This window comes from Phyllobates terribilis, unplaced genomic scaffold (assembly GCF_046119375.1).
Source record: "Phyllobates terribilis strain yellow unplaced genomic scaffold, ASM4611937v1 Scaffold_3__8_contigs__length_932513732, whole genome shotgun sequence".
Taxonomy (NCBI): domain Eukaryota; kingdom Metazoa; phylum Chordata; class Amphibia; order Anura; family Dendrobatidae; genus Phyllobates; species Phyllobates terribilis.
The window spans coordinates 4,859,989-4,866,844 of record NW_027362763.1 but is presented as its reverse complement, the minus strand read 5'-3'; positions in this window follow the sequence as shown (position 1 = coordinate 4,866,844).

Below are 6,856 nucleotides of genomic sequence, written 5' to 3'. Positions count from 1 at the left end.
CAGGTCCTTGGGGGAGGTAAACAATGGCCAGTTGGAAGTTGGAGGGGGGAGTAGATGTGCACACAGTGCATTTTAAAAGAGGGGAGAGTAATGGAGGGTGGCAGTGGGACATGGGTGAAGGAGCAGTTGCCTGACAGGAGAAAACCTACTCCTCCACCATGCTTGCCATTGCAGCGAGGGGTGTGAAAAAGACGGAATCAATGGTACAAAAATGCCACTGAGGAGGCAGTGTCAGAGGGAGTGAGCCAGGTTTCAGTGATGCTGAGGAAGGAGAGTTTGTTGATAATGAATAGATCATGGATGTAGGAAAGTTTGTCGCACATAGAGCTCCTGTTAGTGGGGCTGGGGAGATGGGGGCTGGGCTTATGGGTATAAGGTTAGAAAGGTTGCGGGAGTTTGTGACAGATCGTGAATAGGAGGTGGAAGTGATTGTGGTGAGGAAGCCCAGGATTTGGAGAGATATTGCCAGCAGTCAGAAGGAGCAGGGAAAGTGTTAGCAAGTGGGAACAGGAGAGGCCGTGATGTGGCTATTTGTGTTTGGAGACAAAGGAGTGAATATTGAGGAATAGTTCTGAGGAGGAGGTGAGATGAATAGGGAGGATGGAGGGAGAGATGAAGAGTTCCTTACTTGGTGTAGGGATTAGGGGGGTTAGTAGAAAGTGAAAGACTATAGGGGAAAGAGTGAAAACAAACAGAAACATTGTTTACTTTTCCTGGGTATCCAGTTACCTTCTGTTCCCTTCAAGTTCAATTCTGGATTAATTTAATGCCACACTTGTAGATCCATACTTGGTGATACACACTGGCCAGACTATGTCACCCGACTTAGTCTTCACAATATATATGCTAGAAAATGCATTCATCTGTTAAATGGAGGGGAGAGGCCTCTGACCCAGGTTTATCAGAGAATTACAAATTGGGCCACAGCAGGATATAACACAAGCAAAGTAAAACAGGCTGGACATAAAGAAAAGAAAAGTGTTGAACAGGGGGTCGTGCTGTGGTCAGCTTACAGACATGCCAGGTTAGTGCAGATAGGAATGGCAAGATAGGTCACACATATGGAAAGATGGGTGTCGTACCAGCAAAAAGAATAAACAAATGGACATGCTCATTAGAGTGTGATTATCATAGATGACAAAATGCAGACAGCATACATAGTATTAAATTCAGGATTAATTTAATGCCACACTTGTAGATCCACACTTGTGATACACACTGGTCAGACTACATCACCAGACTTAGACTTCACAATATACAGTTGTGCTCAAAAGTTTACATACCCCGGCAGAATTTTTCCTTTCTTGGCCTTGTTTCAGATAATATGAATGATAACAAAAACCTTTTCCTCCACTCATGGTTATTGGTTGGGTGAAGACATTTATTGTCAAACTACTGTATTTTCTCTTTTTAAATCTTAATGACAACCAAAAACATCCAAATGACCCTGATCAAAAGTTCACATATCCTGGTGATTTTGGCCTGATAACAATCACAGAATTTGAAACAAATGGGTTTGAATGGCTATGAAAGGTAACATCCTCACCTGTGACCTGTTTGCATGTAATCAGTGTGTGTGCATAAAAGCTGAGTGAGTTTCTGGCATCCAGACAGACTCTTGCATCTTTCATCCAGCTACTGACGTTTCTGGATTGTGAGTCATGGGGAAAGCAAAAGAATTGTCAATGGATCTACTGGAAAAGGTTGTTGAACTGTATAACACAGGAAAGGGATACAAAAAGATATGCATGGAATTGATAATGCCAGTCAGCAGCATTCAAACTGTGATTAACAAATGGAAAATCAGGGGCTCCGTAAAAACCAAACCATGGTCAGGTATACCAACAAAGTTTTCGGCCACAACTGCAAGGAAAATTGTTCGAGATGCAAAGAAAAACCCACAAATAACATCAGCTGAAATTCAGGACTCTGAAAACTAGCGGTGTGGCTGTTTCAAGATGCACAATAAGATGGAGAGGGGGCGCCAATAGCGCTGTTACCCAGACAAGTAGTGGTATAAAGGAAAAAGGATGCTCACCTTGGTGAGTTGTGAAATGCACAACTCATATGATGGTATAGTGGAGTGCTGCAGGAGACACCAAACCTCAAGGGTCCGAGTACCATAAGTTTTGGATGCAAGAAAGTGCCAATGATTCCGCACTCCTCCGGGTCAAAGAACAGATTCAATACCCAGTGCTTGGTTAAGAGTCTATTTATTTTAAAGCTAAATTGGTGATACACACTGGCCAGACTCCGATGCTACAAGCCCAAAAACCTGATACTTGTGTCTATATGTGGATATTATGGCTTCATGTCCATCCAGAACCGAAGTCTGTACTGACCTGGAGAAACAGCTGTCTCTAGATGGACCTTTCTGGTGTGACCTGTTTCTGAGTCATATCTTATGGGGAAAGATGTAAACTGTTAGGCGAGCAGAGACAGTAGAGATGAGCAAATCTTTTGAGAATCTAAATCCTCTGTTCTCTTTTATCTCATTCTTACTCCTATGTTTTCATTGCACACAACTTTAAGATTCCTCTGAATCTTCTGTTCTTGATCGATGTCAGTGACGCGCCCAGGGGATGGGGATGACTCGGCGCCAGGGCCTTTTTGTTGCCTGACCTTGGGGGATGTCGCGGTGGTCGGCTCCTGGGTCCGTACCCTGGGGTCACTCTTAAAAGGAAAGGGGGGAAGTTATATGGGATAGGGAATGTTTGTGACGCCACCTGTTGTGTCTGGTGAAGATCATCAGCGCTGCGACAGTCCTCTAAGGCCGGTGTTCAGGCAGCTTAGTTGGTGCGGCTCCCCACAGGTGGAGTGGGGCCTCAGAGCAGCGTAAGTGTAGGGATGCAGGACAGAGGGGACCCAGCCGGGTCAGAGAAAGGATAGGCACACATACAACAGTTCACTTCAGTACCTTTACTGGTGGTGTTTCTGGCACTGTCCAGGGTACTTCAGGGTGAAGGGTGCATATCAGGACTCTCCCCAGTGAGCGGTTGTGGGGCCTCCTGTTCTTTGCCTTTCCTTGATAAGTTTCTGACCTGCCTGGAACTAGGCCTAACTTGGTCTCTGTCTTGCACCGGCTGACCTGGTGGTAGGGCCTTCTGTTGGAGATCACACTCCCTGGTCTCTTGGGCCTCTGTGACTCCTGACCCTGGTATAACAGTCAGCTTTTGGTGTTCCTGGGACATTTAGTTCGCCAGGGGTTCCGGTTGTTTCTGCTGTGTGTAAGGGATCCCTGCAGACGCGGACCCGGTGTCTGGTATATGCTCTGGGGTGAGCTGGTTAAGCTCCTCTGCCCCCTTTTGGTTGCTTACTTACTCCACTCGCCTTCGGCCACGCTCGGGCCATCACTAGTCTCCACACGGGTAGTAGGCCTCGCTACTCTTCACCGCTCTTTTGACGTCGGCACGCCCTAGGCTCACTAACTCGAGATCTCTGAGTCTGGACTGAACTGACTGAGCTCCACTGCAGGCTAGCTTCTGCAGGAGTTCCTCTCAACAGACTTACCTTCTCACAGACTGAAGACTCCAGACTCATTGCCTAACTCCACCCTCCAGTATATATATCCCTATCCAGGCTCCCTCTGGTGGTCTGAGATGGTAGGGTGGAGGTGTGTGAATGCTATGAGGGCCTCTTGTGGATAAATCTGTCCATGCATCCCTCTGGGATCTGTGGCACCAATGCGCAGCAGGGTGCCACATCAGCTCATGTAGGTCCCAAGAAAAAGACAGATGGTGACAGATGGCGAGCTTGCACATACTGTCTGTCCTCCCGGAGATGCTACTGGCCGGCTGGAGGAAACTTTAAGGGGGATGCTCAGCCAGGGTTGGGTGAGTTGACATTCTCATCCTTTCCTGCAAGGACTGCAGAAAGAGCGGACACATGACTCCATCTCTACACTCCCAATGGAGCTCTGTTCTCCCTTCCCCTGAGCTGCTCCCAGTTTTGGCTCAACTTCAGGGCTGTAAAAAAATCATGGACACTATGGACAGTAGAAAAAAACAATATTTTTTGCATGCTGTCTGTAAATTTATGGACAATTGGCAACCCAGAATTGATGGCTTCGCAGTACTTCCGATTCGTGACAAGTCAATTTGCCTCAAAAATTGAAGGAGTCAGGAAAACTAAAGTGTCAAAAGATTCGCTAATCTCTAGTGGGAAGCAATAAAATATTTCTTATATAGTGCTGCGAATCAATATAGGAACAACAGTATTTATATTATATTATAAGAGTGTAGAATCAAATCCAAATCAGAGGAAGATAAAGTGTATGGTGCTGAACTTATACCAGAATGCACCAGTATCTCAACAATGGTGTAAGCCCCAATTCACATTTTGGCGCTGCCTTCTTCAGGGGTTGTAATGCTAAGCACATGGTCAATAACAAGATGCAACAATATACAGGTGCTTTTCACAAAATTAAAATATCATCAAAAAGTTAATTTATTTCAGTTCTTCAATACAAAAAGTGAAGCTCCTATATTATATAGAGTCATTACACACAGAGGGATCTATTTCACGTGTTTATTTCTGGCAATGTTGATGATTATGGCTTACAGCCAATGAAAACACAAAAGTCATTAAATTAAAATAATTAGCAAAAAACACCCCCAAAGGCTTCCGAAGAGTCTAAAACGGTCCCTTAGTCTGTTTGAGTAGGCTCCACAATCAAGGAGAAGACGGCTGACTTGACAGATGTCCAGAAGGCAGTCATTGACACGCTCCACAAGGACCCAGAGTCTGGAGGAGGAGTGGAGAGGCCACAATCCAAGCTGCTGGAGGTCTAGTGTGACGTTTCCACAATAAGTGATGGTTTGGGGAGCCATGTCATCTGCTGGTGTAGGTCCAGTGTGTTTTATCAAGACCAAAGTCAGCGCAGCCGTCTACCAGGACATTTTACAGCACTTCATGCTTCCCTCTGCCGACAAGCTTTTTGGAGATGGAAATGTCCTTCTCCAGCAGGACTTGGCCCCTGTCCACACGGCCAAAAGAACCAATACCTGGTTTACACACAACAGTATCACTGTGCTTGATTGGAAGCAAACTCGCCTGACCTTAACCCCATAGAGGATCTATTATAGAGAATCTATGGGTATTGTCAAGATGAGACCCCAGACCCAACAATGCAGACGAGCTGAAGGCTTCTATCAAAGCCACCTGGGCTTCCATAACACCTCAGCAGGGCCACAGGCTGATCGACTCCATGCCACATTGCCGCATTGATGCAGTAATTGATGCAAAAGGAGTCCGACCAAGTATTGAGGGCGTTTACTGAACAGACATTTCAGTAGGCCATTATTTCGGATTTTAAAAACATTTTTCAAGCTGGTGTTATAAAGTATTCTAATTAAATGAGATAATTAGTGATGAGCGAGCACGAAAATGCTCGGGTACTCATTGCTCGGGTTGAGCAAATTAGAATACTCGACTGCTCAGTCCAAGTAACGAGCCCAATGTTAGTCTATGGGAAACTCGAGCATTTTTACGGCGGCTCCCCCCGGTGGTCTGCAGAGGGCCTAAAAATTGCCCAAATCGATGGGAACAGTGCTCAAATGACATGGGAACAGCATGGGGAAGACCCCGGGAAGCATTTCTGACTCCCAGGTCACTGCTGTCAATAAAGTTGTCAGAATATTACGCCACTTTTACGGACTCACAATAAAACATACAAAAACAAAAAAAAGACACATAGAGGTGGGCCACAGTAACGACATGTTCCCATTAGAAAGGAGTGGGTTTGCTGTACAGTTAGAGGGTAGGCAGTGAGTCCAACGGCTGCCAAAATTTAGGAAAAACCCCAATAACAATTTAAAGACACACAGAGCAGGGCCACAGTAAGGACATGTTCACATTAGAAAAGAGCGGGTCTCCCATACTGTTCTTGCCTATGGAGTGAATGCAACGGCTACCAAAAATTTGGAGGCACTCCAATACCCCTTGCAAGAGACGTAGATATGGTGATATGGAAGTTATGGTGGTGATATGGTGGTGGAGGATGAGGATGAGGAGGAGGAGGACAAGAATAAATAGACGAAATCAGGAAGCATATACCCATGTCTGGGTGTGAAGACAGAGGTGCATGGGAATAGAGTTAGACCTCCCAAAAAAAGACACTGGATTGGAGTTTATGTTACGCTGCTATCCTTCGGTGATGTTGAGAAGTCTGGCCTAATCCAGCCCTTGTTCATTTTTCTAAGAGTCAGCTTGTCAGCATTTTCAGCTGACAGGCGGATGCGCCTATTGCTTATAATTCCACCAGCGGCACTGAAAACCCACTCTGACAAAACTCTAGCGGCAAAGCAGGCCAGGACCTCCAAGGCGTAGAGAGCCAGTTCATGCAACGTGTCCAGCTTGGATACCCAATAATTATAAAGCACAGAGGAATCACGGAGGACTTTGGTATGGTCGGCAAGGTACTCCCTCAACATCTTCCGAAACTTTTCCCTTATTGTAAGAGTACCCCGCTCTTCAGGGACTGTGTGATGGGAGGGTCTGAGAAAACTGTCCCAGAACTTTGACAGTGTTCCCCATCCTCTGCTAAATTGGATTTGTGTCTTTCTCGCCTGTACTCCTTGGTTGTCCAACAAACTGTGATCTCTGTTGCTAGCATTTTCAGATGGGAATTTTTTTAATAATTCCTCAAAAAGGCCTTCTGGTACTGCACCATTTTATTAGGCCTGTCCGGCATGGGAATAAGAGACAGAAAGTTCTTCTTATGGCGTGGGTCTAGAAATGTCACCAATTAGTGTAACATAAACTCAGCCATGCATGCCAGATTGCTGACAGGCAAGAATTTCGTGTCCTCATCAAGAGGACGACTGACCATGCTCTCCTCCTCATCCTCCTCCCTGTC